Source organism: Desmodus rotundus, chromosome 4 (assembly GCF_022682495.2).
Source record: "Desmodus rotundus isolate HL8 chromosome 4, HLdesRot8A.1, whole genome shotgun sequence".
Lineage (NCBI taxonomy): Eukaryota > Metazoa > Chordata > Mammalia > Chiroptera > Phyllostomidae > Desmodus > Desmodus rotundus.
In genome coordinates, this window is record NC_071390.1 from 148,605,492 (window position 1) to 148,630,095 (window position 24,604).

A 24,604-nucleotide genomic window follows, 5' to 3' on the forward strand; every position below is an offset into this window, starting at 1 on the left:
AATTACTTGATGCATGCTTAGAACAGTATCTAGCACACAGAAAGTGCTTGTAGAAAGGTCTCTGTATATTGTTGTAGTTAACAGTGACAGTCATAATAATTTCCTCATGTCAAAAATGTTCCATCTAATTCACAAAGTTGAACCAACTGAAATAATTGCAGACCACTGTTCCAAATATATTTGTGTATGTATGTATATAAAACACAACATAAAGCTGTTATCTTTATTACTGCTAAATAAAATGTCACTGAAATTCTAACCCAAGCTTTGGGACCTCCTTAAGCAGCAATATAGCCGTTACTCAAAGGCCTCCATAGATTGCATCTCCGGGACCAAGATTATGTCATCACTGAACCCAAGATTCAGTCTGTCCCCAGGCATCATGATACTGATCCTTCTTGTTTAAGAAAGGAAGTAGCTCCCTGGCTGGTGCGGCTCCGTGGATTGAGCGCCAGCCTGCGAAACAAAGGGTCACTAATTAGATTCCTAGTCTAGGGCACATGCCTGGGTTGCGGGCCAGGTCACCAGTAGGGGGCGCGGGAGAGGCAAACACGTTGATCTTTCTCTTCCACTCTTTCTCCCGCCCTTCCACTCTCTAAAAATAAATACATAAAATCGTTAAAAAATAAAGGAAATTGCAAAGATCTCTTCTTTACTCCATGGAACATAAACCTAAACCAATTAAGTTTGGGGAAAAAAATGTCTATGTCAATATTAAATGTTCTTTTCCCTGCAGAAACCTCAACAAAGTATTCCTTTCTATAGTATGTCTAAGTTATATTTGTAAACTTAATCATAGATAGCACTACTTGTTATTTTACTTATCATATTAGGAAACTCATTGTTTTCTATCTCAAGATTGTCATTTATTACATTATCTACTTCTATGTAGTTTTTGTAAATATTTTTAAATTTGTAAAAAATATTTTTATTTATACTTTTATTATGTCTTTTAGTATTGGTATGCTAACCAAATGTTTTAAGAATTAAATGATTTTTGCTAAGTAATTCTTGCTGAAGAACAATTTCAAGGTGAAATTATATCTCACATTTTCTTTGAACTATAATCCTATGGCTTAAGTGGAGAGAGGGAGAATTTATATATTTGTGTATTAATTTAATTATTTTTATAAGTGCAACTTTAATGAATTGTTTTCAGATGAAATACTTGAATTAAATCTAAATAGGTATTTTATAATCTAGTGTCTTAATTTTTGTTTGTAACACGGAACTATGTCTTTTATTGTAATTTGCTAATAATAGTGTCTGGTGTCATGGTAGCCTAAAAGAATTATGCTATTATTCTACTTAGGCCTTACAAAGACTAGAACCATGGAAATAACACTTAGACATGAAGCAGAAATCTGAGATCTAGTTTCTGTCCTGCCACAAAGAAATGGAGCGATTGTAGATACATGAATCTATGGAACTTACAAGGCCATCTAAACATCTGTCTCATTATATATGTGTGTATATGTGTGCACGTGTATATATACACATATGTATTTATCCTAAATTATTGCTCCACATTGAAACAAAAAGCTAAGAAGTCTTTAAGTTTTTTAATACTCAAGTATAAGTATATAATTCTATTTTAGAAAGTATTTTACAAGATGCCTTCAAGTGAAAATACATTATTGATTTTTATATATAGTATTTCAGGACTTCTCAAATATTCCCATATAAATTATATACCATTATTTAACTTCAAAGGAAATGAAAATTCCTTTAGTCTGTTTAATTTCAAGTGATTTCATTGTTATAAGATTAAAAATTTTTAATAAACATTTTCAACAGGTACCAAGTTACTGTTTTGCACTTTGGACTAATTTTTATAAACTATCTTTAAATAGCTGCATGAGTCTTAGCAACTCTTCTGTTTGCAACTCTATTCAGGCATTTCCAGTTCTGCAGATAGTGTCATGAGTTCTTAATTTACAATTTATTAAAAAGTAGACTATAACCTTTTAAGGGAAAAATGAAACAAGCATAATTTATGTATGTATTCTCTCTCTCTCTCTCTTTCACCCTTCTGCCTTCCTCTCTTTCTCTCAAAATTAATTTAAAAAATTTACTAGAGAGAGGCGTAGTTGGGAGCTGCTAGTTGAAGCACCACTATGTTATCCAACTCTGTTCTGATAGGTTTTAAGTGTGACTATAGTCATAATTAGAATAATTTTCCATAAAAATTAAAGATGCCCTTTGTAGGCTTACTAGAAGATTCAAGAACACCTATATTGTGAGCTACTACATTTTAAATGTTAAAATGTTAAAAGGGCATTCAGTACAAACAATTTTTGGACATAGATAATATTTAAACTCATAAATTATCTGGAGGAAGTACTAACATGCAACCATGGGAAAGAAGACTGAAATTTTCTTAGGGGAGGTGTAAGTGATGACTTGTCTTTGGGAGAAGTATAAGTGATGGAATATGCAAGAGACATATAGGGAAGAGTTATGGGCTTAAGTGTATTTCTGCCATGTACTTTACCTACTAAAATTTCATTTAAATTTTTAAGAGGAGCATATAAATACAAATATATCTGTTAATGTTAAACTTTTATCTGTCATTCATTTGAATACCTGAGTACTTACTGAGTATAAAATATTGTACTGTTTTATGCTTAGCACAGTAAGGCTGTCTCACCCTACCTTCTGTTTCTTAGTTGAAACCAAACAATCAGTTTTATTCGGAGAAGGGAGTATCAGTTGGTTAAAGAAGGATCATTTGAATTTTGAAAATGCAGACTGAAGTAGTACATACCATTAAAATCAGAAGGCAGCATGAATTTATCTAGATATGAAGGAGTTAAGAAGATATCAAAATAATTTACTTCGCATTGGTTCAGTGTGCTCTACAAATTGTCATACCTTTTATTTGCTAGTTTATTTTGGGCTACAACTTATTTTTTATGAAGTTTTGTTTCCTAAATTACTGTTGGATTAAAATTTACAAAATTTTTCTTTACAAATACACATATACAAAATAACAATATGTGCAAGACAAATTTAATTTTTAAATGAATCATTTAGAATGTAGTCACATCTGTGGCAAATACAGGGCTATCTGTCATATCTTTTGCATCCTTTGTATAGGTGGTAAAGGTTGGATATGTAGCAGGGTGGTAGTTGAAGTTCTGTTTTTACTTACACTGGAATATATTTGGATTGGTAGATCATGTACGGTGGCCTGATTTTTTAAAAATTATTGTGAAAAAGTTCAAAACATACACAAAAGAAGAGAGAGGTATATAATAAACCCCCTATAACTATGGTCCAAATTTAACAATTAGCAAAAATTTGCCACATTTGCTTCATCTACTTTCTTCTTTTTTCTCAAGTATTTTAAAACAGATCCCAGAACTCATCTTTTAACTCCTACCTTCTTTAGTATACATCTTTTTTAAAGACATTTTTTATATAGCCATACCTTGTCACATCAAACAAAACAAACAATAATTCTTTATTACCTGATACTATCTTTCTGTTCAGCTTGTCCTGCTTTGGATTGAAAAAAATCTCATTTTAACATTTGGGTTGCTCATTCAGAACCCAAGCAAGATTCACACAGCACTTGGTTATTAGGAGTGTTCTGTAATTAAAATGTCTTTTATTCTTCTCTACCATTCTACCTTTTTTCTCCCTCTCACATTCCTGACCCTCTTTACTACCTTCTTCGTGTTCCTCCTGCTCATGACTTACTAAGAGAAACTGGGTAAGCTGTCCCATAGAATTTTTCCCATTCTGTATTCTTCTTTTGGCTTGCCTGCTTAACTTAGTTCTCTAACCTCTAAGTTTCCTGTAAATTAGAAGTTAGCTTAAAATACTTACTAGATTCAAGTTAAGCTTTGATTTTGGTGTTGAAGGAGGGTTGACATTCTCTCCACTGAGAGTTTTCCATTAACCTTTCATGGTTTAATTCATTGCTAATTGTTCTCTATCATTAGGGTTTGAAAGATGAATCAATCAGCCCCCCTTTCCACCTATATTAGTAGGAATTCTATAAAGAAGAAACTTTTCTCATAAAATATAGCTTTTTGATTTCCCTGAAGTAGTTCATCGTAGACAGAAACCTGGTACTTTTAATATCTCTTAAATACTTAGGCTAATATCCAAGAGTAATTTTGCATACAAGGAGACTTAGCATTTAAATACCCATGTAATTGTAGGGTTTTTATAAAATATATTTCTTATATGATATTTATGAACATTGTCAATATTAGAATGGCTTTATATAGTCAACATATATACAACGTTGATCATAAAGGAATTGAGCACCTTTTCCCAGTTCTACTTGGTCAAATGTTCTGCCTTGTGATGAGACATTGGTGATGAGTTGAGCTTCAGGAAATAGGATTCTTTCTTAGGTCAGCAGCTAAACAACATCACCTAGCAGAGTAATAGCATTTAGCTGGGGATGATTTTATATTGCTAGAATCATAAATTTAAATTCAGAGATGAAACAGTCATTTTTAATTATATTTATTGGGGTAACATTGGTTAATAACATTAAATTTCATGTGTACAACTTCATAATATGACATGTGTGTACTCTATTGTGTGCTCACTACTTGAAGCATAGTCTCCTTCCAGTACCATATATTGGACTCCCTTTACCCTCTTTGTCCTCCTCCTACCATTATGTTGTCTGTATCTATTAGTTTGGAGTTTTTGTGTGTGTTTATTTGTTCCTTTTTGTTTTATGTCCCACAAATCAGTGAAATCATATGGTTCTTGTCTTTCTCTGTCATTTCATTTAGCATAATAAATGAAAGATCCATCTTTCAAGATCCATCCATGTTGTTTCAAATGGCAATATTTCATCCTTTTTATGGCTGAACAGTATTCTATTATATACTATATGTACCACTGAAGCTACTAGTTTATTCAACAATCACCACCAATTTCACTTTTATTTAGTACTGTTAATGAACAAAACCTGAAGATGAAGAAATAAAAATAAGATATTTTATTTTTAGATGACAGGATTAAGAAAATCTATGGCAGTCAACTTTAAAACCATTTATAAACAACAAAAATGTAATAATAATGCATTGAATATACTCTATCTTCATACCAGCTAGAAAAAAAAAACATAATAGGAAAAGAACCCACTCAGAATTGTAACAAAGTATAACAGTAATAAATTTGTGGAAGATGTTAGACCTTTAGAAAAAAAGTGCTAACATAGTAGAAGATAATTTTTAAGATTCAAATAAATGGAGAGAAACAGTTTCTGAATCATTAGAATATTGGCAAATTACTTGACTGTAAGTAATTTGTGGGTTTCTGGGTTTACTTCTAACTTTCAAATTTTTTAGCAATTTACTTTATAGAGATTTTACAATGATGGGAAGTCTTGCCCTACTACATATCAGAAACATTTTAAAGCAACTGTGTCTAAAACAGTGGTAGTGGTACAGAAATAGGTGTGTAACCCAGATACTAGAAGGGAACACTCTGTCCCTCAGAGATTTAAATATAAATTTTCTTTGAACCCCTGACTTTTAGGTCATTGAGAGTCAAGAGAAAGGCGTATCATCCTGTGACTTATGCCAATCCCTGTGCCCGACTCATGACCTTATGTTTTTGCCTCTCCTTGCATTCCACCCTGATTTCTGCCAATGTCAAATGCAGATGTGAAGTCAGCTCCTTCACTAGTTTCGAAAATTTATTTAGTATTGTATGAGTTTAAAAACTCTTGAGTAGGTGAGAAAACCAGCACATTTTCTTCTTACTCTTTGAGTAAGACATTACTGTCCATATCCATACTCTACCTCTATTTACACATGTTGCTGAGTTAATACAGTTGTCTTCTTAAGGGGAATTCCAAAAAGTAAACTTTCCTCCATCTTGTAAAACATGGATTACTGGAGCATTATGAGGAATCCAAAATTGGTCCCATCTGTACACAATATCTTAATATATATGATAAAATGTTCTTTCCTAAAGGAGAGGTGACTTATGGGATATTCATTCAGTGCTATTAGGTAGTAGCATTCAATGGTATAATTGCAAGACTGATTAGACAATAAATGTTTTCATTCTTCTTTATACAGCCATAGGAATTAAAAAGAAAAGTAGCATAGAAAATACTTTTTCACCTCATATTTGAAGCATTACTAGAACTCACCAAGGTAAAGATGTACTTGAATATTAAAAACTTTTGTTGGATGAAAATATCGCAATTAAATAGATTACAGAAAGTTGTGATAAATATCTACATCAAAAGTTACAAGGAAAATGATAGTGGGTATAATTACTATCATTTATATCATTGCAGAATATGCAAACTTAGAATCAAGATCCTATTATACAAATGAGAAAAATATGAAAGATTAAGATTTAAAAAGAAATATGAATAATAGGGAAAACACTCATGCATTTGTGATAAATTACAAATAAAATGACTTCAACAAAGTTTTTTATTGTTTTAAAGGAGTCAAACTTTGTAAAGAGAAATCTAATATTGTCAAGATATGCAGTGATACCAAACTTTTTGGAAGAATATATGAGAGATACAGTGATGTTCATATATTTAACTTGTAGGAGTTTGGGAAATATGCTAATTATAAATCTTATATGTAGAAAAATGCCCAATTTAGAGACTAATCTAGAGCATTAATGTAAAGTATTTTATATATGTATGTGTATATATATATGTCTTAAATGATTATTTTAAAAGAGTCTAGAACAACTGTCCAGTAAAACTTTGTGTGTTGATGGAAATATTTTATTTTCACTGTCCAATGATGGTAGCTATTAGCCACATGTGGCTACTGAGAACTTGAAATATGGCTATGGCACAGAACTGAATTTTTTATTTTATTTAACATTAGTTAACTTTAAATACTCACATGGGGCTAGTGGCCTTAGTATTGAACAGTGCAGTTATAAATATATGGAGATATATTAAGTGTAAGTGAAAATGGTAAGTTTATGTGCTGTGACTACAGGTATATAAATACCTATATGTACATATGGAAAATGACTTTCATAATTAAAATATTTGTGTTAATGTTAAAGGAAGTGGGTGATTTTTAAAAAATGTATTTAAAAGATTTACTAGCCTTGGCTGGTGTGGCTCAGTGGATTGAGTACTGGCCTGTAAATCAAAGGGTCGCCGGTTCAATTCCCAGTCAGGGCACGTGCCTGGGTTACAGGCCGGGTCCCCAGTTGGGGGCGTGCAAGAGGCAACCACAGATCGATGTTTCTCTCCCTGTCTTTCTCCCCCACTTCCTCTCTGTCTAAAAATAAATAAATAAAATATTTTTGAAAAGAATTTTTAAAAAAGGTCAAGTAAAAGTAATGCAGTACTCCAGCACTGCACTGTTCAATACGGTGGCACTAGCTGGATGTGGCAATTTAAGTTTTACTCAAGTAAGATTTAAAATTTAGTTCCTCAGAGAGCTAGGAGACAACTGTATTGCAAAAGTTAAAAAAAATCTTGAGTGGAAAGCTTTTGTAAATAAGCTTTATTAATGCCTTTACTAATTTACAATTATAACTTATTTTAATTATAAAGAGTTTGGATTCCTCACTAACAAATACCCAAAACTTGCTAAGATTCCTTTCTAATGAGCAGTGACTATATTTGTCCTGTCCATTTCTTATAAATTTATTGCTTCTTTGTCTCAAAATTATAGAAAGCTGCCTGCTTCAGTCATCTCCTTGAGCCTCATTTTATGATCTGAGCATCATGTTATGATTCTCCTCTACACACATATTAAATTGGGTTTTTTTTCCCTGTTAAAAAATTTTTGTCGTCACACTAGCCACATTTCAAGTGCTCAAAAGCCATACATGGCCAAAATTCACTGTTTGGACAGAGTCTGCTCTGAACATTTCCACCATTGCAAAAAGTTCTATTGTACAGTGCTGCAGAGAGAACTGATGAAAAGAATGTACTATAATAAGTCATTGATCATTTTTAGTCGATAATTTCTAAAGGCACAAATGAATTAAAACTGGAAATTGGATTCAGCAAAAAAGTGTACGGATAAGTATTGTAAGACCCTACACTTGTCACCTAGATCAGCAGTTCATAGAGTATGGGCAGCAGACTGGTGCTGGTTATGTCAGTCCCTGACTAATGCTTAGTCAGTTTCAGCACATACTTGTTTACACACTTTTACATTGTTATAGCAAGATGATAACTCTGTCATGCAACCACATCACCTGTCTTATCTCACTGTGGGATAGACTGGTCTGGTTAATAAAACTGCCAAAAGAGTTCTATGTAGGATGAGCAGTGGGTCCACAATGGACATAAAAACAGTCCTTCACTACAGACAGTATGAGAAACATTTGTCAAAATGAAAGAGAGAAGCTTAGGGCAGCTTCGTAAGGAACTTAAATTAGTTGTTAGTATAGTTTATAATCTGTACTGGTAAGTAAAATTAAAAATTGAACAATAAATCCCTTAATGTGGTAAACTTAGACTTTATCCCTCCTGCTAGTGGAAATGAAGCAAAAGGCCCATTATCCACCAATTTGAATAAGGATGTTAGAGGAGTTCCTACTCAGTGCCTCTGTCTGGCGAATTTGTTTCCGCTTTTCACCCTCTGGGCCTGGGAAATTCAACCAGATAGTGGAATCTATTACTTTCAGCAAAATTTCCTCTTTTGTGTTTTTCTTTACTCCTTTTAATCTCTTTTTGCCATATTGTTGTACTTAGCTCTTTGGAACTATTTTTATCCCTTACCCCCAAAGTTTGTTTCAGAGGCATGGAAGATGTCCCAAATAAGAAAATTGCTTTAAATTAAGTAAGTTTCTAAAGTTTTGTTTCAAAATCTCTTAATTTTTTCACATTTTAAGTTTGATTCCCTGATATAAGTTATTAAACTGAATTATTTATGAAATGTGGAAAACTTTTTACTACTATAGTCAAGGTATAATGTGTCGGCTAAAACATTATTTTAATAATATGGGCTAAACCAAAATTCTAAACTTACTACTTTTTTTCCTATTGTGGTTTTACCTTTATATTACGTATTTGTTTAAACTCTGAAATGAAATGCTCCATATGCTCAGTGTCCAGGTTATTTATTTATTTTTTTGAGGACTGATTCTGCTTTGTGGAATTTGAGGTCAAATGGAATCAAGTGCTTTGTATCAGTTCTGGTTCTAATGGCCTTACATTTTGGATGAAACATACATATACATACTCAGTCCTTTATCAGTATTATTGATTTACCTGTTATCAATTTCAGCATTTCTTCTTTTTTTTACCTTACTTATCAAATTTGGAAAGAGTTGAGGGAACAATTGAAGGAAATCAATCTCTGTTTTTAGTAATAGTGTGTAAGTTACAGAAAAGGAAATGAATAACATTCAGCATTTCTTGTTAAGTTTTTTTAAGATTAAAAAATGCATATGTTTACTTAAGTATGAAAATCCTACTGATAACATGCTATCTTCTGATTTTAGTTTTTTTATTTCAGTTTAATAGTATGGTAATGATTTACTTCATTTAGGGAGAATTATAAATATCAGTAACCATATTATCACTTAGTTTATGTAGGATAACTTCTCAAAACATGAAAATAATTAATACTAAAATATTAAGAAGGCATGTTACATATTATTTATCTTAATATTCCTATTTTTATATTTGATATTTGGTAATGCATTTTTAAGGTGCAGCATATGATTTCCTAACCTGGTATATTCTTTTCCTTTTCTGAAGTTTGGGTTGTAATATATTTATAGTATTTTCTCATAAGTATTTTGTGATTTTTTAAAAAAATTATATCCTTAAGTTATTTAAGATGTGATTAAATGTTGATAATATTTTATATAATATTTTTAAACTCCTCAACATTTATAGGCTTTTAATCATTTTGTGCAAGTTTCAACCTTGAGAATATTGACTAATCAGTTAATATTCTATCACATTTTTTTAGTGTTTATTATGTGTCAGGAACTATTTGAGGCTCTGTAGATAAAGATTTTTTAAAAAATACATTTTCTCTAGGAGCTTACATTGTAGTGGGTTACTTCATATATGATTCTGTGACAGTTAACTCAAAGGGCTACTTTTCTGTTGTCAAGAAATTGTATGTTATTATTTGGAAATATAGAGATGTAGAGATGGAACAAAATTTCTTCTAGCTCTGTTTAACTCATTGTTTTTTAATGAGGTTAGCTTTACTAATTTTTTTAAATGGCATTTACAACTGTGATAATTTGACAACCCCAAATTTTTCCATATTTTTCTCAACTTGCCAACTGATAGTTCATTGCTGGGTTAGAACTTGAACTAATTAGTCACATTAGATTTTTTAGATTAAGCACTCATATTTGAAGCATACAGCATTATTTAAGGAAGATATTTTTTTGAAAGAAGAGAATGTGATTTTTGGAACACTCATTATTTTATTTAACTTATATTCTTCAGGACCTACTTTTTGTTATATGGATAGATAAACTTGAACCAAATGGTATTACCTCAGTATAATCTTTTACTCTTCTCTCCTCCTTCAGGAAAATCTTAAACTTCCACCACAAGAAGATTAAAAAGAGGTTCCTCCTGCACCAAGAAAGATCGGCAGATCTTTTTCAGTGTTCTTGGAGGTGTGGGGTGTGAGAACTTGATCAGTTTGTGTCACCCACCTTGTTCTCTAAAGGTAAGCACTATGTAGTGAGTGCACACTCATGGGCCCAAGCTTCTAATGCAGGACTGGTTTTGGAATGCTCCATGGAGGGTTTGAGACCACCAGACTTTCTCACGGAAGGGGGCCTAGGCAGCCCCTTGTGGGCAGGACATCACATATATCTATCAAGAGATGGTTTTCATTGTTTAGAAGTGAAGCATGTCCTAGAGAAGTATGGATGTTTTTTGTTTTGTTTTTTAAAAATCCAGCATAGTATGAATAAAACTTATCTTCCAGTTCATTGTGCATCTTAAATAAATTTAGTAACTGCTGTAGTTGGTCCCTTTTCAAGAACTCTCTTGGATATCTTGAAATTTGCATTTAAGAACTTTGAAACAGTGACAGCATTTAAGCAATCTGACGTCTTAATAGCTTAAATTGATATAACTAGCTTTGAAGAATTGCTTTTCATGATCTTTTGATGCTGTCTCTTACCTTTACTTCAGAGTTAAGGCCTTCTTAATCTTTATTAGGCATATGATTATAAAATTTCTTATGTCAGATCCCAATTGAAAAAAATACCACTTAGAATCAGCAACTTTTTTTTCCTGTTGTACAACTTTTTCCTGTCTTCAGAAAATGAAGACTATATACGTTGATTCCAGCAGAGAAACCTAATAAAGAATAAATTAATGGTTCAGCCTTACTTTTAAACTCTAACATCACAAAACCTTGTTCTTTTGTACAGTTTAGTGACACCTCTCAAAATGACCAATCCTAACTTATCATTTGGTAATTTACTGACTATGAAGTACAGGAGTGTGTTGGTTTTGAAAATGTCATCAATATTAAAAGTAGGTTAGTATTAGATAAGAATAACTTTGGCTGTCACCAAGAGACTAAATGTCTAGCAAAACGTTTCAGATTATAATCACCAGGATACTATGGTGTTGACAATGAGGACTTAAAGTGCTAATGAAGAAATTAAATCTGTCCAAGTAGTCTTTGAAACTTTAGTTCTATAGAATGTGAAATTCTTATGAACAATTAAAAATGGGAGAAATCTGCTGATTTGTGTCTGGCAGCCCTATCTTTGTTAATAATAAAATTTATTATCTTTTTAAAACAATTGTTCTTCCAATATTTGTATAATAAAAGATATTAAGGAGGTAAAAAACCCCTTTGTGTTGGCTGTTAGAATGAGAAAAACTACAGCTTTTTGAAAAAACCTTGAGGACCAATTTTTTTGTATGTTAATATGGAGTTAGAACTAGTCTTGCTTATTGTAACTGTAGGCAACTTGAAAAGATTCATATCTTCAAAGTAGAGATGATGTAAGTTATATTAGAGAAGAAATAGGGATTATTGGATATTTAGAAAAATTTCTCTATATTTTTGCATTTTGTGAGAGAATGTTAAATATTTTTAACTTTATGATAGCATGAAACAATAGGTGAATGCCTTCACTGTTTGGGCCATCTGAGAAAAAAATTTGAATCAAAAGCTAAACATACTGAAAATATAAAGGGAGATACAGGAATAACTAAACAGATTGTTATTTCTTAGCTAAAGCTTTATTAAAAGTTAAATTTTTCATCTGAAAATCATGCCCTTTTTAAAAATGATCTTTGTCTTAGGATAGTATTGGCAATATATTTTATAAAAAGAAAATTTTATTTCACCATTCTGTAAGTAGTGTTGTGATTTCAAATTTGTTGTGCAACATGAATATATAAAATGGGGACCACTAGATCTACAGTATCAAAAGAGTATCTTTTCCCAACGATTCTTATCTATAACTTATATAACCTCAATTCATAGAAGGCAACAAAATAAAGTATAATTCTGATAATTTACAGAGGAGTGAAAACCCAGCATAATGGTACTGAGGGATTCTTCCATTGGCTAGTATGTGGGGGATTTCATTTTTATATATACCTAGACATACTTCATCATACATATATATACATACTAGCACTTATGTGTTTTTGAAGAATTATAGCCAATCCATGGAAACAGTCACTACTAGAAATTTAGTTTCATTGGTGCACTCATGTCTCCTTCCTACTTTAATAGCTAAAGGGAGGTGAGAGAGGCAGGCCTATGTTTATCAAATATTGATTATTTTAGGGAAGGAACAACAAAGAAATTTAGCCCAACTCTCTCCTTGAAGCCATGTAGACTAGCACTATCCAGTAAAAATATAATGTAAGCCACAGAAGCTACATAATGTAATTGTGAGGTTCTTTTGTAGCCACATTAAAAGGCAAAAAGAGGCAAGAATAATTTTTTTTAATTTATTTTTTAAATTTTTATTGTTTTTTAATTATTTTATTTAACCTAATACATCTAAAATATTATTTCAACATATAATCAGTATAAAAATTTATGAAATGCTTTACTTCTTTTTATGCTAAGCATTCAAAATCTGGTGTATACTGTGCACTTGGCATTTTGTATTATACTAACTAGCCACATTTAAGTGCTCATAGCCACATATGGCTAGTAGCTACCATATTAGACGTGCAGATCTAGACCAAGAGTAGAGCTCCCATTTTAGCATCATCCATGTTGAAATCCATTGAGGGACCCTGTGAACTCCCCTGTTTTAGTGTGTCCAGATTTAGTAGAAGACAAAAAACAGCAACAGAAAAAAACAGGATGTCTACTTTAATTTGAATTTCAGTTAAATAACAAATGATCATTTAGAGTAATTATGTCTCATGCTGTATTTGAGACATAATTAATTTAGTGTAATTTAGTGTAATTGTGTCCCATGCTATATTCGGGAAATAAAAAGTTATTTATCTGAAATGCAAATTTAACTGAATATCTTGGGTTTTGCCTGGCATTCCTACCCTGGTTTAACTAAGTGGAAGACATTATTAGTCTGCCTAGAAACTTGTGTAACTAGAAGATAAAGAATCTCTTCCTGTGAGAAAGATTTTGATAACCCCCTGAAAATCAGTATGCAAACCAGAAACTAACTGTGGCTCATTTCTTCCTAAATCTCCAAGATGTTTAAGATGAAGAGGGGTTTATATAACAGAGATTCAGTTCTTACATATTTCAACATTTTAAATCTAAGTTATTACATTAAGCTGTAAGGCTTATGAAATTTTATAAATTGAATGATTAGATACTTGAGTTTATGAAATATAAATTGTCAAATAGCACATTACTTGTATCACATGTTGTGAAAAACAATTCATCCTTGGTGATAATCTAAGGAGTTTTCAGGGAACTGGCGGTTTTAAGTTATTTTCCTCCCATGTGTTACCACTGCCACTGTCACATAACTTTCAAGTTGGCAAGCATTAACACAAAATATTGCTTAATGCGAGGATACTGTGTACTTCACAAGTATTTAAGTGCTTGTAACTCTCTGCTCTGGTGTTGACTGTTGGATCCCAACCTAGTCAGCAAGCAGTCAGTTCTTGCACCAGTGTCTTAAATTCCTGCTAAGGGCTTTTTCACAGAGAAACAGCTTTCCATTCTTACTTTTAAACATTTTTGACATTCAAATATTAGTACCATTTTTGAATCATGTAACAACTCCTTTAGTAGTAGTTCTATCCCCCTTAAGGTCTAGAGGAGAGACCGTTTATAATTCATGTTCTCTAAGGACAGTAATTACACCAGCTCCACACTCCCTCTCAGGGAAAACACTTGCCTTCACCAGGTGAATGACTAGGTGACAGCTCTGCTTCATTACCATATAGGCAGGCAGATCCAGCTGCCAGTGTGGTTTGGCAGTTTAGCAGTTCAGTTTAAACCATGGCGCATTCCAAATCCATTCATGCTTAGGAGAATGTACCCAAGAGTGTGGATATGTTTATAATTACTGCATTTCCTTCAGAGAACAAGAATTACAGGTAAGTTTTTATTTTTTCAGCAGTGGTCCAAAAATTAGTTTTAAAAAAGAAATTTAAGGATCTGAAAGTATTTCCTTTTCCCCAAAACAGTCACCTAAAAGTTCTTCAATATAGCCTACATTGAATAGTATTTTTCCTCCTCACTCTAAGAAGGAATTGAACCTGGTGGTGGTGGAGCGGTTGGGAGGAGACAACTTACTGTCATTTGTGAGCTGTGGGAATATAACATATTTCATGCCTATAAATATCCTAGGTTTATGTAAGAATCTTGCTTAACTTCTAATGCCTAAGTTATGAATTATTTTTGTCTTATTAACACCTATATCTATATATAGATGAGGTGTTCAAATTTTCCAAGCCAATATCTAACCATAATGAGTAAATTAATGGATTTTTTAGGTTTTCACTTTTATTCTCAAGACTGACTTCCTCTTGATTAGAGGCTTTACTTAAACTTATTTCTGAAACCTTTGTTTTTTGCCCAGTGATATTTAGATGTGCTTCAGAGGGTCTGTGAATCTCCTGCAATTATAATAAAATATTATATGTATATGGTTTTTGCTCCAAAAAGTATCCATAATTTTCATCATCTTCTTGAAGGGTTTTGTAAAGAGTTGGTGAACCATGCTGTTTTCCACAGTGGCAGCAGAGAGAAAGAAGGAGCTTATACCCTTTGCAACAGTATGGATGGAACTGGAGAGCATTATGTTAAGTGAAATAAGCCAGATGGTGAGGGACAAATACCATATGATCTCACCTTTAACTGGAACATAATAAATAGAAGAAAAAAGGAAACAAAATATAACCAGAGACATTGAAGTTAAGAACAATTTAACAATAGTCAGGGGGGAGTGGGGAGGGGACAGTGAGGAGAGGGCATTACAGAAACTACTATAAAGGACACATGGACAAAATCAAGGGGGAGGGTGGAGGTGGGGGAAGGAGGAGGGTTCAGCTGGGGTGGGGTGGAGGGATGGGGAGAAAAGGCACACAACTGTAACTGAGTAACAATACAAAATTAAAATTAAAAAAAAAACAGTTGGTGAACCAACACTGACTTAATCTAATGTAATTATTTACTGACAAAGAAACTGAGTTTCAAACAGAAGTTACTTTCCTTCATTCATTTGAAATTTAATACTTGTAAAAACTAAAATTTACTACTTTTTAAAAAAGATTTTATTTATTTATTTTTAGAGAGAGGGGTGGGGAGGGAGAGAACTATCGATGTTGGAGAAACACATCTATCCGTTGCCTCTTACATGTCCTCAAATGGGGACCTGGCCCACAACCCAGGCATGTGCCCTGAATGGGAATCGAACCGGCAACCTTTCAGTTCATTCCACTGAGCCACACCAGCCAGGGCTAAAATTTATTTCTAAAAAGCATTGTACTTACCTTTAGAAGGAAAAAATTTTAACTTGAATTAATTAAACATGAGAATACTAGCCTAAATGGGAGCAGTTAATTTGCTAATAATTTCTTCTGTTCTCCCCTTTGCCAGATGTTACATAAAATAATGACCCCTCACTAAAGTATGGGAACTGTGATAATTTCTTGAAGATGGATTAAAAAATTATCTAATTTATATTATATTTTTCTCTTTTTAAATTCTGCTGCCATAAACAGTAACTAAAACCCAAGAAAATAGGTGAATAATGTTGTTTTTGTTATTTTCAGTGTGTTAGGAAAGCACTTAATTGCCTGTTATTAAACATTACATTGATCATCGTTGGGACGCCTTCTGGTTCTGAGCCCTAGTTAAAGAAATTCTATAGTAGATTGTACATGCTTCAAGTTGAAAAGTAATTTAAGATCATTCTTTTTTATTATAAGATTCCTTTAACATTACAGTAATACTTTGGAAATGATTAGTAAGCAAGTTCTTTATTAATTAAGGAAAATAATAATTTATTTCTCCAAATAAAGGAAATATTATTTTTCTCCTTTTCTTTTAATGGTACTAGCCAGTAAAATCTTCCCAATTCAGTAGTTAATGAATTTATATCATGAATGTTAGAATGAAAGTAAATTTGAGGAATGATAGACAAAAAGCAATTATTTCCAAACAAGGAATAGAAAAAGCGAGACAACTTAGGACATTACCTATATTTTTATTTAAATTTAATTATTATTAAAGATTCTAAAATATATAGTTCATTATAGAAAATAGCATGGATTTTCCAAAGAGACTATAGTTCTGTTTTGTTTTTCTCTCCTTTTGGCATTATCACTCAAGGTGATTATCACTCATGCTCTTCTGCCTTTGAAGTAAGCAGATTTTGTTTTCTATCTGAACAGTTTTGGTTGCCACTTAGTAGGCCCCTGTGTTACTTTCCATGGGTAATTCTAACAAAAACTTACAATTTTACTACTAATCACCAGTTAATTTCATTTTCAAAATAGAAAAGTTTAAATTCTTCTTAGGAACATTTGCAAATATTTATAAATAGGGGTTTTTTTTACTTAGATGTTAAATGTTCTCTATGCAAACTGTAATAATTGACCTCAGTAAATTGGCAAATATCAGTGGTAGAGTCTTGGTTTTCATGGCGAATTAAAAATAATCAAATATCTGAATGTGGAGACAAAGAAATTTATTTATGATCAATTTTATTTCAGAATTGTTTAGAATGGAACTTTTCAAATAAAGTTTCAAATATGAACTATTAAAAGTGACTTCTTTCTGCGTGCCTACATGCATGGATGGCTTCTTTCTGTGTATAAACAATTTAGCATTTAACTCCTTATTTCATTTATGTAATTATTTTTAGCAATTTCATTGCTTATACTGCAGCACATAGACTTTGAAACGTTGCCACCACTGCCTGCCATGTTCTAGTATGGGAAATAAATAAATTTATCCAACCAGTCAACAAATATATAGAGAAATATGCAAATAGAGCCATAAATAAAACACATTCCATGTCCTCCTAAAATTTACAGTATACTAAAGATGTGTGATAGGGCAGTGCAAAGGGAAGTTAGAGGGCATTGCTAACCTAATCTGGGGGTCCGAGATGACTTCCTTGCAAAACTGACATTTTAACTGAGCCTGAGGCATTATTAGGAGTTAGTCAAACAAAATGGGAAGGCAGAATAAGCATATATAAAAGCCCTGAAAGACATATTCAAGACAAGACTTATAGAAAGAGGGAAATATGAGACTGTATGGTAAAATATCTTTTAAGTCATTATTAGGTATTTGGCCTTTAGCTTAAGAGCAGTAGAAGACATTGTACTTCATATTTGTATTTTTTTCTAAAACTTTTTATTAAAGCCTAATATATGTACATCAAAAAAAGGGAACAAACTGAATATACCCATGTGATCCTCACCCAGATGAAGAAACAAGAACATTATCAGCTTTTCAGAAGTTCCCTCTCATCTTTCCTTCCCATCAATCTTGCCTGCCTCCTGCCCACTAAGGACACCTCTCGCCTGACTTCTTACTGCATAGTTGGTATTGCCTGTGTTGTACTTTATGTAAACAGGAGCATCCAGAAATGGTCATTTGAGTAAAAGAAGACAGACCCAACATGATTACAAGATTCACCCATATTATCGAGTGTGGGTGATGATCATTGTCATGGCTGTGTAATGTGCCATCATATGATGGATGTACCATGAGATTTGCATTTTTCTGAGATTGCCACATCAGATATGAAGTTGGGCCTCAAACAAGTCTGGGAGAGAGATAACAGGGTTTGAGTGAGTGTGGTAACAATGAGGATGAAGAGAAGTAGGCATATTATAAAGATATTTGTGAGTTAGAATTTATAGGACACAGGATTAATCAGCTGAGGAGATGAGGAATACAGAAATAGAAAGAACAACTCAGATTTTTGACTGGGAAGAACTGGACAGGGTACTCTTTAAGTCCAAACACTGGAAAGGAATGGCTTATTGTTTGAGTTTTAGTGATGGAGGGGGATAATTAATTCAATATCATATATCAGTATTTGAGTACCTGTGAAACCTTGCACAGGCCTGTTTTATAATAACTATTTATTAATTGAATTAATGCATGACTTTACATTCATTAATAACAGTGTGCTAACAAAGAGCTCTTCTACATATGGAAAGTTGGAAATCTGGTCTGTCTTCTCACTATCTATTCTACACCTTTAAATCTCACCGGATACTCTTTTTCTAAATGTTTGGAGGAGTGGTTTGGTCGCATTTTATGTTTCTCTCTCTCTCTCTCTCTCTCTCTCTCTCTCTCTCTCTCTCTCTATATATATATATATATATATATATATATATATATATATATGTATATGTATATGCGTGTGTGTGTTTGCATTGTGGGGAAAAAGATGTTTACAGCTTGTATGAAAATAACACAATAAGATAATACAAGAATAAAGTATGTTTCATGTACTCATAACTATAAACCTACTTTTGTGCACCCTGTCTATTTTATGTCCCCTGAAGTAATGCTAAGTTCACATGCAAGCAGAGTTGCCTTCCTATGTACATGATATGCCTCCATACTTTAAAATTTGTTTCTATCATTATAGACTTTCCTTTAATTAGTACAATAACCACACATTAAATTTATTTATTTGAAATAATTAACCTAGTTACATGGCAAGACCTAAAGTGACTGAAATAAATGTTTATTACATTTTGGGAAGGAAAAGGAAAGAAAGATAAGTTAAAACCTGCATCCTGAGCACAAGGCAGGGTGCCATAGGGATACCCTGGCTGTCAGAGAGCAGAGTGAAAGCATCTCCTTTTAAAGGTTCCAAAAGGTTGGGATTGGAACTGTGAACAAGGAACTTGGCCTACTTTACATTGCTGCTTGGGATGGTGGTGCCCTTGGGAAATATTATGGGAAGAGAAATGACAGGTATAGCATTGAATAAAACCAATGCCTGGGACATCATAGACTACTGAATAGACTCAGCAGTTTACACCAATCAGTTATGATTCAGTGCCATATTCAGACCACAAAATTTGAACTAAAGGCAAGACAGTTTATCATGTCCATAAAAAAAACTGAGCAATTATGATCATGGTTTTTAGTTAATAGAGTTTTATCTCCCTTTGGCTCTGTCACCTACCAGACAGTAGTTTTTAAATTAAATGTTTCATTTTATTTCATGGATTTTTTCCCCAAATTTTGCTGATAATGGACATTGACATAGTGAAATCAGACCAGTATTTTCAGAAGCCATTTAATTCATTTATTTAACATATACTTATGAAATATATCTCATAATAGTGCTATAGCCTAAGGTGAGGGTGCAAAGAAGTAGTTCTGCCTTTTGTCACTCATACTATAATTGGGAGTCTCACAACATACAAAAATATTATGATAATACAAATAATTATAGGAGTAACTGATTGAATAGTGTTGAAAAAACAAGGAATCCAGGGAAAAGAAATTATGGACTGTGACATCAGAGAAAAAATGATGGAGGTGCTGGAATTTAATTTGGGTCTTGATGGATAGGAAAGAGTTGAATAGGTATGGCAAGAGCACTGGAGGCAAGGGTAACAGCATGAGGACAAGCGTAAAGAAAGGCATACACTGGGCACAGTGGGGAACGGCCAGACTGCAGTGGAAAGTACTAACTGCTGTGTGGAGAAAAGTTTCATTAAGGTTTGACCATGTGTAAGCTTTTGAATTACTCAAAACTCACCAGACATAAGAGCATGGATTATTATCTTGATTTTTAGATTATCTATAAGTATAGTTTTACTTTACTTGTCATAATGTAATTACTTAGATTTTTATCTTTATAGAAACCCTATGTGAAATTACCTAATGGAGTGAAATGATTGTGCTTTTTAAGTTCAGAGAAACTTCACATAGGATCTGTGGATTAGCTTCAGGGCACCTGAGTCTCCCTGAAATTAAGGCTAAACTTTGGATCTATATTTTTTCTGGAGGAAGAGTACATTGCCTTTATTAGAGCCTTAATGGATCTGACAATCCAAAAGAACTTAATAAAACAATTTGTGCCTTCTTGACTCCAAATAGTTTTTATCACTCTTTTGTGTGTGTTTTTAATACAGGGGATAAAAATAAGTAAATAAAAACATACTAAATATTATAATAGTTTCCTTTCTGTCACTGGTACAATATTTTAAAAATAATCCTGAACAGTATATCAATTGGACTTATATAACCAGAGACAGTGGCTTTTTTATGAATTCTAGGGCTTTCAGTAAAAACACTAAACTGCTTTTTTAGATTCAGGCTGGGTATGCTTTTCAAGTAGAAATTTCTTCCTATTTTTGGACAAACATATACCTCCTTGCCACAGAACATAAAACATTTTAAATAAATGTCCAACTTCAGTCCTAAAACATGATTCATCTAAATCATGTTTAATTTTTTATATAATTGTTTAAAACATTCGTTGACAAATTATAGCCCATGGAGCAAATCTAGTTCTAGGCCTGTTTTTATTGCTTTTACATTAAAAACTGGAAATTGTAAAGAAGGAGACGAATATGCAACAGAGACTCTTGTGTCGCCTTCAAAGCCTAAAATATTTACTCTCTGGTCCTTGGGATTCTTTTGCCAACCCTTAGTTTAAAATAGTTCAATTTTTAAAGTGTCCCAAATACATGGGATGATATACTGCTTGTGGATCTGTGGTTTTAAATTTGGGCATATATTTGTATAATTCTAGCAAAGTTGATTAGATAAGGTAGTCTGTTTTCCATAATGAGTATTCAGCTAATAGTTTAGATTCTGGAGTTGGAAGTGTATAAGCAAAATGTGAACTTAGTGATCCATTTTAAGTACTATGTGAATATGAAGGTAAATTTTGTTCTTCACGAATGAATAATATATCAATCACAATACAGATCTATTGATAAGTGTTAAAATATCTTTATATTTAGTATAAAAATATAATTTTTACTTTTGAAGGTACCACTTTCCCTTATATAAAGGGAAAAGAAAATATATATTTAATAAGATGCTGGGCATGGCAGATGCTAAAAAGGTATATTATTCATTGGTTTGGTTTGTTCAACATTTATACTTACTGTCAGAGCTGTTAAATATATTTTATACTTTTATATTATTAAAAATTATGATACTGTGATTCTAACTTTCAGATAAATATTGAAATGCATTTATTAGTGGAGAGTTGTCATAGTGAGTGAGTGTCAAAAAATTCGGGCAATTCTGCATTCCTTCTTCTGCATCTTTAATTTTTCCTTCACTATTAGATTGTTTCCATCAACATACAAATAATACTGTTTTTTCTCCCATCTTAAAAAATATTCTTGTTCCCAATTCTCCCTTCAGTTACTGCCCTACAGCTTTCCATTTACTACTATCTCTGAAAGAGTTGTCTGTACTTTCTGAATTCAGTTTCTGTAAGCCCTGCCACTGCATCAAAATTGCCCTTGTTACTGACCCTCAGACTGGTCATTTCCCAGTCCTCATCTTACTTGACCTGGCAGCAGCATTGAATACTTTCTTTATTTGGCTGTCACATACTACACTCTCCTAGTTTTTCCTCCTCCCTCTCTGGCTGCTACTTTCAGCCTCCTTTGTTGATTCCTTCTCACTTCTCCAACAAATTGGAAATGCTCCAGCATTTGGAATTTGGACCTCTGTGGGTTCACATTTACTCCCTTGGTTACTTCATCCAGTGACATAGCTTTAGATGACCATCTACTTGCTGATGAACAGAAGTCATTTAATGTTCTCAGAATGTAATAGAGTAACTAAATTCCTTATCTTCCCCCCACCACAACGTCCTTCTCAGCTTTCCCCATCCCAATAAATAGCAGTTGTGTTCTTTTGATCAGACTTGGTGTCACCTGTGATGTTTCAAGTTCTTTCACTCCACATCTGATAATTCCCAGCATCTCTGTCATCATGTTCTCTTAGCTATACACTTAAAATATATCCAAAATTCAGTCACTACTCACCATATCCACTGCTACATCTGTGAGCAAGTCACCTTCCTGTCTTGCTTGTTTTATTGCAAAAGTCTCCAAAAATGGTTTTTCTGTTTCTGCCTTTGATTTACTTCAGTCCATTCTTAATACATCAGGTAGAGTGATTATGTTAAAAATAAGTCATATTATATCTCTTCTTGGATGAAAATGCCCATTGACTTCTCATCTCCATCAGATTGAAAGCCACAGTCCTAGAAATGGCCCTATTCTCTGAGGCTGTTATTCCCAGACCTTGACTATTTTCTCCCCTCCTTCATTCTGCTCAAGTCATACTGGCTTCGTTGCTGTTCTGTGAACATGTCAGGCAAGTTCTTACTCAAGAGGTTTTCCACTGACTCTTTTTCTGCCTCCAACATTCCCTATTATCTGCATAGCTCATTCCCTCATCAGTTTGGGATTTTTATTTAAATGTCAACTTGGGCTTTCTTTAGCCACTCAGTCTAAAGTTAAAAATTTCCCCCACACCAGCCCAATTCTCCTTCCTCCTTTATGTTTCTATTCTTGTAAGCCTTATTACCATCTACCATTCCATTTAATTTACATACTTTTCCTGTTTATTTTCTGGAATGTAGAGGCAAAAAATGTTGTTTTGTTCACTTTTGTATCCTCTGCACATAGAAAGAAGCACAATGCCTGGCTCATGTTATACAATCAGTTAATATTTTCTGAATGAATGAATGCAGTTGTTAAAAAAACTGTCAACACAAAATTTTTTTAAACAGTTCAGGAATTTGGAGTCTCCTTGCGTTATTGAATAAGTACTAAAATATTTCAGTAAACAACATGTGTGGAACTAAAAGTATTAGAAATACTTTTCTGCCAAGAAAATATTGCACCCATTATTTAAAATCAAACACAAGTTGGCAAGCCTTGTGAGACAAAGGCAGATAGCATTCTCCTTTCAAGGGCCTCTTTTATTTACATCAAGTTTACACTGTTAGCAGTTCACAGTCAGACAACAGGGTGAGAGAATTAAATTAGAAAACAAAACATCTGAAAATATATTGCAATAACAAGAACAAACACCTGACAACACTGGCAGTGTGATCCATGACTGATGTGTTTTCAGTTAAGTCTTGTGTTGCCTCACTGGGTTCCCTTAGCAGCATACGCAGTGCCAGGCTGTACAGATCTCTGTGCACCCTCCACGCATACACCTGCAGAGCGTGACCTTTGGTATAAATGTTAAACAAGTTTTAAAGAATCTGAAGCCTTTATTTTAGGACAAAAATTTGTCAACCACCACAAAATATTTAAACTTGTTTTTGCCAAGTGAACATAAAATCGGGGTCCTCCACTGATAGTCATTGTAGAATCAGATTGCAGAGAAAGAGAAGTGCGGGATCTACCCAGGAGACAGAGCTCTGAGCCCGGGCTAACATCTCAGGTGGCCTGTTCACAGCAAACACGCCAACCAGAGCACAGCTTCTATTCAGCATAGAGAACGATCTGATAAACTTCTCTTTCACTTACCCCCTTCTTCCTTATCATGATAACAGTGTTTGTCCATAACATGGACATAACATGCCCCTCTATACAGAGCCGAGTTGTGAGTATTTTCAAACGTATGCCCTAAGTAACTGTGAGTACCACATACTGATAGAACATGTAGAACTTGCTTCTTTGAGTAAATCCTTGATTTTGATCATTTACTTAATTTTATACATGTGTAATACTGAAAAATAAATATTACTTGAAATTAAAATGATTATTGAATATGCTAGAATGTACCATGTTTTTTCGGACCATAAGACGCACCCCCCAAATTTGGGAGGGAAATGGGGGTACATCTTATAGTCTGAATGTAGCTTACATGGCTCGCGGGAGACCGTGGGCGGCGGTGGAGTGGAGTTTTTTCCCCTATTTTCCTCTAAAACCTAGGTGTGTCTTATGGTCCGAAAAATACCCTAGATTTTTTAAAAATATTTTTGTCATTAAAAGTGTTGGTCATTAGTGCAATAGTAGGAATTCTCTCTTTTTTTTTTTAGTTCTTAAAACTTTTTATTTTGAAATAACAGGTTCACAGGAGAGTTTCAAAGCTAATACAAACACTATACCATTCAGGATCCTTGTTTTGTTTTATAAGTTTACAAGCTTCAAAAAAGCATAAAACAAACACAAATACACTCTGCCAGTAGAGCTTTTGTTAGCTTATTGATTTTTAAAATAATTTTTTATAATGATCACATAACT

The 24,604-nt window shown here is 33.1% G+C and overlaps 1 protein-coding gene across 4 annotated transcripts in view; it reads left to right on the forward strand.

The window, feature by feature from the left end:
• The window catches only part of ZEB1 (zinc finger E-box binding homeobox 1), a 184,758-nt gene that overhangs the window by 54,311 nt on the left and 105,843 nt on the right, over positions 1-24,604 (forward strand). For 2 of the 4 annotated variants that reach the window (XM_053922085.1, XM_053922086.2), the window contains one exon: positions 10,489-10,631. The exons of the other annotated variants lie outside the window; for them this stretch is intronic. The gene's annotated coding sequence lies outside the window, so the exon portion shown is untranslated. The remainder of the gene's footprint in view (positions 1-10,488; positions 10,632-24,604) is intronic. 4 annotated transcript variants of the gene reach the window in all.